Source organism: Sinohyriopsis cumingii, unplaced genomic scaffold (assembly GCF_028554795.1).
Source record: "Sinohyriopsis cumingii isolate HCF-2022 unplaced genomic scaffold, ASM2855479v2 utg000913l, whole genome shotgun sequence".
NCBI classification, from domain to species: Eukaryota; Metazoa; Mollusca; class Bivalvia; order Unionida; family Unionidae; genus Sinohyriopsis; species Sinohyriopsis cumingii.
The window spans coordinates 4,816,138-4,829,057 of NW_028315943.1; the positions used below are offsets into that span (position 1 = coordinate 4,816,138).

The 12,920-nt window shown below is 36.8% G+C and overlaps 1 protein-coding gene across 1 annotated transcript in view; it reads right to left on the reverse strand.

Moving 5' to 3' along the window:
• LOC149773080 (baculoviral IAP repeat-containing protein 8-like) overlaps window positions 1-12,437 on the reverse strand; it is a 64,738-nt gene extending 52,301 nt beyond the window's left edge. Inside the window, exon 1 of the mRNA XM_089946875.1 lies at window positions 12,394-12,437. The gene's annotated coding sequence lies outside the window, so the exon portion shown is untranslated. The remainder of the gene's footprint in view (window positions 1-12,393) is intronic.
• Window positions 12,438-12,920: the final 483 nt, after the last annotated feature.

Genomic DNA, 12,920 nt, shown 5'->3' on the forward strand with positions numbered 1-12,920 from the left:
ACTGCAGCAAGGATATACAAAATACATGTGTTTCTTATGCGAGTGGGATAGCCGAGCAAGGGAAATGCACTACATGAGGAAGGAATGGACTCACAGGCAGAATGTAGCCATTGGAGAGAAGAATATCCAACACCCAGCTCTGGTTGAGGCTCAGAAAATCTTGCTACCACCCCTTCACATCAAACTAGGTTTGATGAAGAACTTCGTGAAAGCCATTGACCGGACTTTGCCAGCATTCCGATACCTGCATGAAAAATTCCCTCGACTCAGCGAAGCAAAGATTAAAGAGGGAGTTTTTGTGGGTCCTCAGATTCGAGAGCTTTTCAAAGATGACCGGTTCAACAACTTGCTGGAAGGTGACGCGAAACAAGCATGGAATGCTTTTCGCCTAGTTTCTACAAACTTCCTCGGAAATGTTAGGGCAGAAAACTATAAGGAACTAGTAGAAGACATGTTGATGAAGTATAAGAAACTTGGCTGCAATATGTCTCTAAAGATTCACTTCCTTCATTCCCATTTGGATTTCTTTCCTAGCAACTGTGGTATTGTTAGTGATGAACACGGCGAACGTTTTCATCAAGATATCGCAACAATGGAACAAAGATACCAGGGAAAATGGTCCACTACAATGCTGGCTGACTACTACTGGACACTCCTCAGAGATGCTCCCGAACAGCTGTACAAGAGACAGGCGAAGAAATCTAAGATGTAGTCAATGACTTGATTTTTTATAGGTAGGCTATTACAGTTGACCTTTTACTATTGGAATGCATTTCGTTATGTAAACATTAATTTCTTGCAGATTACAAAAAAACTAGAGCCAATTTTGCAATTTGACTGTCATATTCGTGTTCAGCACATAAAAATTGATAAGAATTGACTAATTTTATTTCAGTAACATGACTTTTGTAAAAATTTGTTGTCCAGTGTTATTTTAATATTTCTTTGCTATTGTTTAACAAAATGTATCGGAAAGTTTAATTGTTTGAAGAACTCATATTTACTTATAATTATATTATTGATTATAGTAAAAAGCAACGTTCGCTACCAACTTCATACTCAGTAATAGTTAATTTAGAAATAAAATACTCTTTAAATAATAGAGTTTAATATGTTGACATTTTAGAATTAATTCAGTAAAATATATTTCAATTACGATATTAGTCTGAAATATTGAATTTTAGATTCTTTTACTATCGTGAATTTATTCGATATTTAATTATCTGTATTACATTCTAAACGGCAGTTATTATACAGGTATGATGTTGGTAAGTGAAAGAATATCGTAGTTTTATATGTATTTCTTATATCCGCAAATTGAGCTTATTGTAGTTGATATTGAAATGTAAGTTCACATGTTGAGTATTTCAATAAAGTTTATGCGGGAGGTCGTGGGTTCCATCCCCGGCCGAGTCATACCAAAGACTTACAAAAATGGTACTAACAGCTGCCTCGCTCGGCGCTCAGCATTAAGAGGTTAGTGTTAGGACTGGTCGGCCTGGTGTCATGATAATGTGCCTGGGTGGGACATCATGCTACATGTCTGCGGCATGATGCCCCAGTGCTAGACTTCACTATAAACTGCCACACTGCAGACATCGTAGCGATATGACTGAAAAATTGTTAAAGCTACGTTAAAAATCTAAATTACACACACACACACACACACACACACACACACACACACACACACAAACTCAATAAAGTTTTGCTGGCCAGAAGCTCAAACAGACTTTTGTCTTTGCAGCTCGATCCCGAGTACTCTCGCATGCCCCAACATGTAGCTGTATTTTCAACATCATCAAATGACACCTCTTTCAAGAGGAGAACGAACAAATTCTTTCGTAAAATTGATAAAAGTCTTAGCACGATAATTACATTAACAGTACTTGAAATCTGATTTGCATGTGATAACATACGACAATGCAGCTATATAGCTACGCACTGAATAGACTAAGTAATATCATAACTGGCGATTGAGATTAGCCAGCCGATCAGGGTTCCCAATCCCTAAACCTATTTTATATTCCCCATCAGGCTTCCTCGTTGAGGATTCTTGCACACACGTGCATACGCGATTGTAACCCGCGTTCGCCCGCAAACGAATTTTCCACGGGGTGCCCCAGTATTATTTACCACTGGTCAATGCACCTCAGCTCATGGTGGTATCAATGTTTTTTTTTTTTTTATCTGCGTCTCTGCGAACAAAAACTCGCGTTGGCCAAACATGAATCCTAGCAGATGCCTTATTCAACCTCCAGGTTTTCCTGGATTTCTTCCTAGACTTCATCCTACAAGTCTTTTGTCAGCTGTTTGCCACTCTTTTGACGATCGTTCTTCCATAAAATGCTCTATGGTTTGTATGACCAATCGTCCAGCTACTTCTGAAAGCATTGCAAGCATTAAGAACGTAATAAATGGCTGTAAAACATTCTCTTCTATTTTTGATTTTTTTTCTTCTATCCAGCGATGCTATTTGTTCTTCCACGTCATCGAATCCAAGCATCACCGACTGAATACTATCAATTATTTGCTGTAGGTATTTTTGGCTATTACCAGATATTTTAGTGACTTAGTTGTATTAATTATAGGCTGTATATTTTCTGGTACTTGAAACCATTCCATGCCTAATATAATGTGGTTGAGCTGATTCCGAATATTTCTTGGACTTATTTTTGCAGGAATAAAACCTTGCAGAGTTTATATTTCTGCAACAAAAATGCTCCGGAATGTCTGCATGTCTATTGGCATATTTTATATACTTTTCATTATTTCAAACGAAAATCATTCTCTTGGATAAGTGGAGCTTGCCGCGGATATTTTACCAAATGGTTTTTTGTGTGTGTGCGGAGTCGTCGGTGGTTTTCAATTTCAACCAGCACCATCTCGAACTCCGCCATGGTAATTGTTTTTTCTGCGATGCCCAGTGACTATACAGCTTGGTAATTGTGTTGAGGCATCCGTCGGCGGCCGCGATAATTTCTTAATAGACACATATATTTGGTTTCGTCGCGCTGCAAAGCCTATGATTCATTCATTTTCTGTTAGCGCTAAACAGTAGATGGTCGCCAATAGGACCCGATCTGGAACACATTTTTGCAGGTTGTAGATCCACAAACAGCATGTGTCAGTAGACGAAATATATAAAGCCTATTATGAACATGGTCCTTTGTGTCTTTCATAGATAGGGATGGGCCAGCAAACATTATGTAACTGTGACAGTAACGAGTGAGTTCGAAACTTTTTGCAGCGACGTCAGCGTTGTGGAAAATTGCTTCTATTTCATTTCTTCGAGGAGATAATGTGCACTGTTGAATGGAATCATGACGCCACTGCTGACATATCCGACTTTGTCGTTAACGCTATATGCCGCATTATTGTTTTGTGCAAGCTTTCCTTGAACTTCTAAGATTGCCTCGCATGGAAGAAGATACTGAGATCAGTCATGATCCTCAAATTCTATTGGTCCTTGCCTGTCTGGATCAATGGCCTTGCATGTGTAATACTTGTAACTTTGATTGCTTCTTTGCAACAAGGCGCTTTTATGTCACACGCGGAATCGGATACATCTTACAATTGACTTATCATTTATCCATTTTTGGTTGAGCCTGTTCCCATTACCAGATTTTCACTCATCGGATCAGTATTGTCTTGTGCCAGACGTTGTTGAGCCGCAACGTTGATCCTTTTGTGGTCGAGTCGCTAATCGTCGTAGTCGATCTCGAATCGCTGGAAACACCTGCGATACCATGCTTAAACCATCGACAGCAGTACTTTTGATGCTATCAACGACCTGTATGACAACTTGTTCAGCTATCTGTGCAGCGTGGGAGACGAAGTCTGCTAGAAGCTCTGGGGTTCCTGTGAACAATACACGGACAATATAGTCGAGACTATTCCCGTAATATATTGCGTAAACAGGACTTTTCACCTTCACAACACGCACAGATGTCACACTTTACACGTCTACGTACGACTGTCATTGTATTAAATATCAGTTCGATCTCTAACGTGGCCGTTGTATATTTCAGCCATCGAATCTGCTTACTTAGACTTAGAAACGACTTTGGAGAATTTCTCCAATTGACTTAGCTGTTTTGTTTTTGCAGCGTTGTAGATCAATTCGTAAACATCATGAACGTCGGGTGCACTTGCCATTGCTATATTATTGTCCGGAGCATATTTCTAATTGATTTGCCCATTGCTGTATTCTCTGGTCGATCCATATTGCTGTTTTCACGGGACATATAGGGCGACAGAGTTAATGTCAGCAACTTAATGTTTTTTCACAATGTTTTATAATGACTTTTCATGCTTGCTGAAATATGCTTCGCCAAGTTTACATTGTGCTTACTCCAACATAATCCCTAATTAGATTAATTTATCAAAAATTTCCGGATACGTGTTTGAAAAATCATATATCTTTTCGGCAACATTAACAAATCGGTATCATGGATTCAAGCGAATTATTGATTTAATTATTTCTGTGGCGTTACAAATACACCGCTACGTGGATTATTGATTTCGGTAGAAGTTATGTTCATGAATACTTTCGAAATACTACAAGTGTCAATTAGTGAAACTTTCAAGATTAAACTCTCTCTCTCTCTCTCTCTCTCTCTCTCTCTCTCTCTCTCTCTATATATATATATATATATATATATATATATATATATATATATATATATATATATATATATATATATATATATACGCTGCTATTGTTTCATATAATATTCTCACTTATAACGAAACCGATAGAGCTCTTCTGTTCTGGAGAGTATCTTTGAGAATTTTAGGCACGCTGCTATCTTAAGCTTTTGCAATAATTTCTTAGTGAACAGGGTGTGTACTAGTCAGCGTCAATTACGAAGGTGTGAATTTGCAACCACTAATGCGTCTTTAGCGTGTCAAACGTCATCCTAAAAAGCTGAAGTTTTTTTAAAAGTAGACGCCATTTCAAAGAAGTATGCCTCCGTGATAGTTATAATCCACAATTAAAGTGCATCATCAATTTGATTTTCATTTTCCTGTGTAACAACCTGAACTCGACGTTTCTTTAACTATAAAGAAAGCTGTTTTGTTCTGAGTTTAATCTGTAATGTCTCGATTAAGAGCGTCACGTGCTTAAACGATTAGGCCACTGAGAACTTTTGACATGGACAAGAAAAGCACTTGTATTAATTTAACAGCGCTGGCGAAATACAATGTTATGCACCCCTCCCTATTTTTCGCTGTGATAAAAGAACCAATTTTAGAATTACCATACCATCACCTATTATTTCATAGTGTACATAAACCATTTTATGAAGCCATAGGTGGCCCCACATGTTTTTCATAGCTGTCATCTTGCTATGTAATTATATGTCTCAAATTATTAGACCTTCACTTCCACCTACAAGAACTTGAATCGCGTTCACATCGACGGTGGAGAATTTGACTGTCTCTTGTATAAGTCAACAAATAATCTATTCTTCTTTGAAAATTGCAAACACGCACAATACTTCATTTCTTGTTCAAGTGAATAATTGCTTGGGTTCTCTTTAAAAATTACAAGCACGCAGACTACGCTAGTTCTTGACTTAAGCCGTGAAATATTAATGACAGTATACTGTAGTAATATACGGTTTTAACATCTGTTGTTATAAATGGTTTGACAGTTACAGGTCACCTAAGGTCAGCTCCAGGCACCCTATAGGCCTTATGATAACATTAGGGTGAGAAACTAGTGTGCGTGGGTAATCTCCTTTGGAGTCAATTGAATCTATCCATTAAAGTTGTTAGACCAAACCATGTTTTGTGTTATTTAGCAAAACATATCATGGTGTCAGGAGTGAAAATTTTGGAACAGGTTGGATTTATACCATTAAGATGTATATCTCCATAACAATACTAAATTTTGGATGCACAAGTTTATGTGCTAATTGTGACATCATGGAAAAACTCAATCAGCCAAAAGAAATGAACTTTAATTCACACCCTCTAGCAGAAACTTGGAGGAGGTGGAAGTAGTCGATGCAGTTTTACTTAGATGTTGCGCTTACAGATAAAGAAGACAAAGAAAAATTCAGTGCTTTCCTAAATATTATTAGTTAGCATGGTAGAGACATTTACAACATATTTACATTTGAGGCCAATGAAGCTGAAAAATTGCTTCACTTGTAAAGAAGTTTGAGGACTATTGCAGTCCGAAGCAGAATATTACAGTAGAAAGGCACATATTCAATACAAGAATCCAACAAAATAATGAAACCGTTGACACATATACAACTGAACATAAATTGATTGCAAAGAACTGCAAATTTGAAAATCTACAGGATGAAATGATTAGAGATAGAATTGTCTGTGGGACTAATTCTGAAAAAGTAAAAGGAAGACTTTTACGAGAAGATCAACTGACATTACAAAAAGCACTGGCTATCTGCAGAGCAGACGAAAAATCCAAAAAGCAGATTCAAAGTATGCAAAATGAAGCAGCTTCATCAGAAATTGATGGTGTGAAAAGGAAGAAAAAGAAAAGAAAATGGCACAACGGTAGAAAGCGGAAACGTTATATATAAAATCAGATTCTAGATTATTCAAATGTGGTAAATGTGGCAAATTACATGCAAAATGTCCAGAATATGGGAAAACTTGCTACAGGTGTCGAAAACAGCATCATTTTCTGAAATGCTGCAAGACAAAATGGGTGCATTGCATGCAAGAATACTCAAGTGAAGAGGAAGAAACATCATCTGTGGGAACAGTGACAAAGGCAAACACTGATATCAGTGACAAAGAATGCTACGTCATTCTGACTCTTCATGGTACTGTTGTCAGATATAAAACTGATACTGGCTCGCAAGTAAACATCATTCCAAATCACATTTTTTAAACAATGAACACTGACAACGTTAAAGCAAAAGCAACCAAGACCTGTCTCACAAGCTACTCGGATGACAAACTAATTGTCATAGGCAAATGCAAATGAAACTGCATGATTCAAGATCTTGATTTTTATATCACAAAAACAAACAAACCACCTATTATTGGGTTCAAAGCGTATAAGGATTTCCATTTAATACAAGTAGTTTGCAATGTTCACAGGAATAAGGACAATCATATCGTGAACAAATTTCCCAGTGTGTTCAAAGGTGTAGGATGACTGAAACAGAAATATCATATCGCAATTGACAAAAGTGTGAAACCTGTCATCAATCCACCAACAAATGTTCCTACAGCTTTACTAGAACCACTGAAATCAACTTTGGAAGAGATGGAACGGAAAAATGTAATACGTAAAGTAGATGAACCAACAGAATGGGTCAGTTCATTAGTAGTTGTTGAAAAACCCAAATCGGGAAAACTACGAATTTGTCTAGATCCGAGAAATTTGAATCAAGCTATCAAACGATAGCAGTATCAACTTCCTACAATTGAAGATATAACAACAAGGATGGCTGGAGCTAAGGTTTTCTCCAAACTAGATGCCAATCAATGCTACTGGCAAATACCCCTTGAAGAGGAAAGCCAGTTAATGACAACATTTAACACCTCGTTTGCTACCTGACAATGCCTTTTGGTATTAAATCTGCTCAAGAAGTGTTCCAGAAACGTATGGCACAGTGTTTTGAGGACCTGCCTGGGGTGGAGACTGAAATAGAGGACATAATTTTTGGAGAACTTCAAAGGAAGATCATTATGGAAAACTGAAAAATGTTTTAAACAGATGCCAGGAAATAAATCTGACACTGAATTTGGAAAAATGCCAATTTAGACTAACAGAAGTGTGCTACGTGGGACGCATGTTGACATCATCAGGTATTAAACATGACCCGGAAAAGTAATAGCAATCACAGAAATGCCCACTCCGACGGACAAGAAAGGATTTGAAAGATCACTGGGTACAGTCAACTACCAAGAGAAATTTATCCCAAACATGTCTACTGTGACAGAGCCAATCAGAAAACCTTTGATAAATGTCAATGAAATTGTTTGGGAAACTGCACAGAAACATGCATTTGAAGAGATCAAACAGTTTCTAAGCAAAAGACCTTTGTTGAAATACTTCGATGTTAAGAAGCCTGTCGTTATTAGTTGTGATACATCAAAATCAGGACTTGGAGCAGTGTTAATGCAGTCAGGCAAACCCATAGCATTTTCATCAAGGTATTTGACAGATGCAGAAACAGTGTATGCACAGATCGAGAAAGAACTGCTTGCTGTGTCATTTGGTCTTGAAAGATTTAATCAGTAAAACTATGGTCGTCAAGTACAAGTTGAATCGGATCATAAATATGGAATCAATCCTCAAGAAACCTTTATCTGCCGCACCGCCTAGACTTCAGAGAATGATTTTAAGACTGCAGAAGTACAGTTCTAATTTAACGTATTGACCAGGAAAAGAGTTAATTGTAGCAGATGCATTGTCGAGAGTACAGACAGACAAACACATCTGAGATGAACATGGATAGTGAAATTAAGTGCTATGTGCGCATGATTATGTCAGATATACAGATTACAGATACACAGTAAGCAATAATAAAAAGAATGGAACTAAACGTGATACTAAAATGACCAAATTAAGATAAATGATTCAAAAGGGATGGTCAAGTGATACACATCTCATACCTTTTAAATCAGATAGTTCTGGAACAGCTTATATGAACTTTCATAAGTGGACGGATTTGTTCTAAAAGGAGAGATTGTAATACCAGATGCACTTCAGACAGAATTGCTAAAAGAATTGCACAAAAATAATATGGACATTGAGAAGACAAAGCAAAGAGCAACAGACATTATGTATTGGCCTGGCATGAATGCACAAATTGCAGACACATTATCGAATTGTTCTACATGCCAGGAATACAGAAAATTAAATATATAAAGAAAACTATTTTTGTCTACACAACCTACTGTACCATGGGAAATGGTTGGAAAAAATTTACTTATGTGGAATAATTACAACTATGTCTTGATAGTAGACTATTGCTCCAGATATTTTGAAGTTGCCAATTTAGAAAATACACGAGTAAGCACAGTAATAACACACACAAAGTCAGGTTTTGCAAGACATCGAATACCACGAGAAGTAAGGAGTGGTAATGGATCACAGTTCTCCTCAAAGGAATATGGTCAGTTTGAAAAAGCCTGGGGATTCGATCACACTACGTCAAGTCCCAAGCATCCACAGTCTAATGGTTAAGCAGAAAGGGTCATTCAAACTGTCAAAGTGATTCTCAGTAAGGTAAAGAGAGATGGAAAAGATCCATATTTATCGATATTGGAGTATCGAAATACACCGATTGATGATACAGGATCTCCGGCACAAATACTGATGAGTCGAAGACTCCGATCGACTTTACCTTCTACCAACATACAGCTACATCCGCAAGTTATAAAAGAGACAAACCTAAGATGGAAACTATGTGAAAAGAAAAATCAGCAAAAGAAACAGTATGACAGAACAGCTAAAGAGCTTCCAAATCTGACTTCTGGAGACCAAGTTTTAATCAGAAAACAAGATCTATGGAAACCAGCTGTAGTCGTCAGAAAAAGTAGCACTCCAAGGTCGTATAATATGAAAACCCAGGATGGTGCTGTATACAGGAGAAACCGAAGACATCTGTTACAAACAAAAAGAGGCAATACCAGAGATACATGATACAGACGAAGATACTAACAAGGACGTCACTGAACTGAATGACGAAACGCCATTAGTCATCAATGAGCCAAACCAGACAGGAGAGATCTGAACAAGGGGCGGACTTCTAATAAAATAAACTTCAAGATACAGAGAGTATTTACATGGACTCGATAATCTTTCTCAATTACAAAAATTGTGTCTCGAGAATGTTAGAAACTTGAGGTGTTTAAGAACATGATACATCTGTTAGATCACATCAGTTTATATGCAGTGATAACAACTGGATTGAAGAACAAAATATTAAGTGACAATGCCAATATATCACCATGTATTTCTTTTCATGAGTATACGAATGATTGTGAGTCTCATAGGGCTACAACTTAATTTTAACAACTAGTAGTAGAACTTTAACAACTCACCAGAAACTCTTTATATATATATATATATATATATATATATATATATATATATATATATATATATATATATATATATATATATATATATATATATATATATATATATATATGGTTGTGTGTGTGTGAATTGTCGAATTTTGAATTGCAGTAAATATTAAAATTGAATCCATAGAGCATTAAAAAAAATTCGCATCTAAGAAAGAAAATTCTATGTGAAAGGTCAATTCGACCTTTCTTCGTTCATCTCCCCCATGTCAGTGTAAACTTCAAAGGGGTAGCATTCCAACTCACTGAAATTGACCGGGGTATCATAACACGATCCTTAGAAAGTAAACATTTGAGCTACCAACCCTAACCGCTTGGTAGAAACCTGTGTCCACTTATCATTTTTTCAAAGGGAAATTTTCATGAACTGTCATTCACAGATTCCGAGCTGTCTAAACCTGATAAAATGAATTTTTTCTTTGGGAAAAATTAGGGACCACTGCCTATGATTGGGCAGAATAAATTAGGGCGTACACTTTAGATCAATCAGACTTTAAAGTGACGACCTTAGTCGAAATTCTTTAGTCTGAAAATTTCCTGGAAGAGGAAACGTAGTCGACTCCATGGAAAGCAGAAAGAGAATAAAGCTTTCCAAGTGAAGCAAGAAAGGGACCAGGTGGTCGTCTTGTAAAAAGAAAGACAGTATTTAGTGCTAGGATGCACAAGTTCTGAAGGAGAACAGCAATAAGGAAATTCTGAAAGAGAACAGCAATAAGGAACAGCTTTCAAGAGAAAAAGACGGGACAGTCTGAAGACAGAAGTCCGGTGGAAAGAAGGACGAGGTCAGAAAAAAAGGACCATGAAGTCCATGAAGGAGCAAAGCATAGAGCTTTGGAAGGAGGAACTAGGAGACGTTGATATACGGTCCAGACAGTAAGGTGATGCAAATCAGTCGTGGACATTGCGCTCTTTTCACTACTTGTTATGATGATGAAATAAATCCAAATTAGACATACCTGTTAAATTCTATTGATATAATCTAACTTGAATTGGAATTGCCGTTATGAATTTGTTCTAATTAAATTTGTTATTTTCTTGTCAAAGGGGGCTCGTATTGTTTTATTTCTTCCAAGTATTCTTGCTCAGTTCTCTGTTGAAATTCCATTCTTCTTTCACTCCCGCCGGGCTATAATATCTAGTATAATATCTAGGGAGGTCATCCTCTAGATAACGCCAGCCAAACCCAATTTACCACCCTTCTTACTAATATATATATATATATATATATATATATATATATATATATATATATATATATATATATATATATATGTGTGTGTGTGTGTGTGTGTTCGTGTGTAAAATATAACTTTGTCAAGTAATATGTTCACAAATTTATTAAAAAGATAAGGAGAAATGAATACGTGAATTTAAAAGAAAAGCATAAAACTCATGTTTTGAGGAAGTTGTGGTAATATACGGTATTAACATTTTGTTGCTACAAATGGTCTGACAGTTACAGGTCACCTAAGGTCAGCTCCAAGCTGTCATTCAAGTACAAGTACATTGAAGTACAACACCTCGATGATCCCAGATTAATAGGTATTATTATCCATACGGGGGATTCCTCTTTGCTTTTTGTCAATATCTATTTACCTTGTGATCTTGCGGAAAATTTTGGGGAATTTGTAGATTATTTGGGCAAAATTAATTCTATTGTAAAAAATGCTAATACTCAAAATCCTTATGTAGTAGGAGATTGGAATGCTAATACGCTCAAATCGACTCCCTTTTGAGATGAATTTCGTCTATTTTGTGACAAATATGGTTATATCATATCGGACTTAAAACTAATCGTAGACCACACAACAAATTTTACTTACGTCAGTGATTCACAACATACATTGTCTTGGTTGGATCATTGTGTCCCTACACAGTCTGCTCATTCCGCTATAACTGATAGGAGAATAGTTCACACCCTAGTAGGGTCCGACCATCGTCCTACTTTAATGACTATTAAGACTGATCTACTTCCCAGATTTGATTCATGCCCCAGTGAACTCTTAAACTTGAAATACAACATCAATTGGTCAGACCTTACTTCTGATGAAAAAGTGAATTATACTCAGACATCTGCATTCTTATTAAGCAAGATTGAGATCCCACATTGTGTTGCGATCTGTAACGACCACGGCTGCACTAGCCAGGTGCATACGAAACAGATAAATGGATTATACACTGATATAGTAAAAGCTTTGTCGAGCTCTGGTAATAACTTGACTAGTAAATCCAAACGCGGTCACCGGGTTATACCAGGCTGGAATGACTGTCAAAGAACTACATGAACATGCACGAAATGCTTACCTTATGTGGCGTGATAACGGTAAACCTCGTCACGGCCATCTCAGTAACCAAATGCGCCAAACAAGAGTACAATTTAAGTATGCTCTTAGATTATGTAAGATGAAGGAAGTAAAACATCGAGCAGACTCGTTAGCACAAAAATGTGAAAATGTCGACCAACGTGAATTCTGGAAGCAAGTTAAACAAAATACTACGACAACTTCCAATAAACTACCAAACTGCATTGATGGGAACCATGGTCAGAATAATATATGCAACATGTGGAAAAATCATTTCGAAGACTTACTCAATAGTGTTAAAAATGAATCGAATAAGAAGCATGTGCTTTCAGCATTGAATACCCCTTCTGTTCCTACTGAGGAAATCACATTATCTGAGATCCAAAGTGCAATTACAAGACAAAAAGGCGGTAAATGTCCAGGATCAGAATTTTTATATGTGGAACATTTTAAACTTTCAGATACTAGACTTCATGTGCTTTTGATGATTTTATTTAATTGTATGTTTGTGCATCACTTTGTACCAGA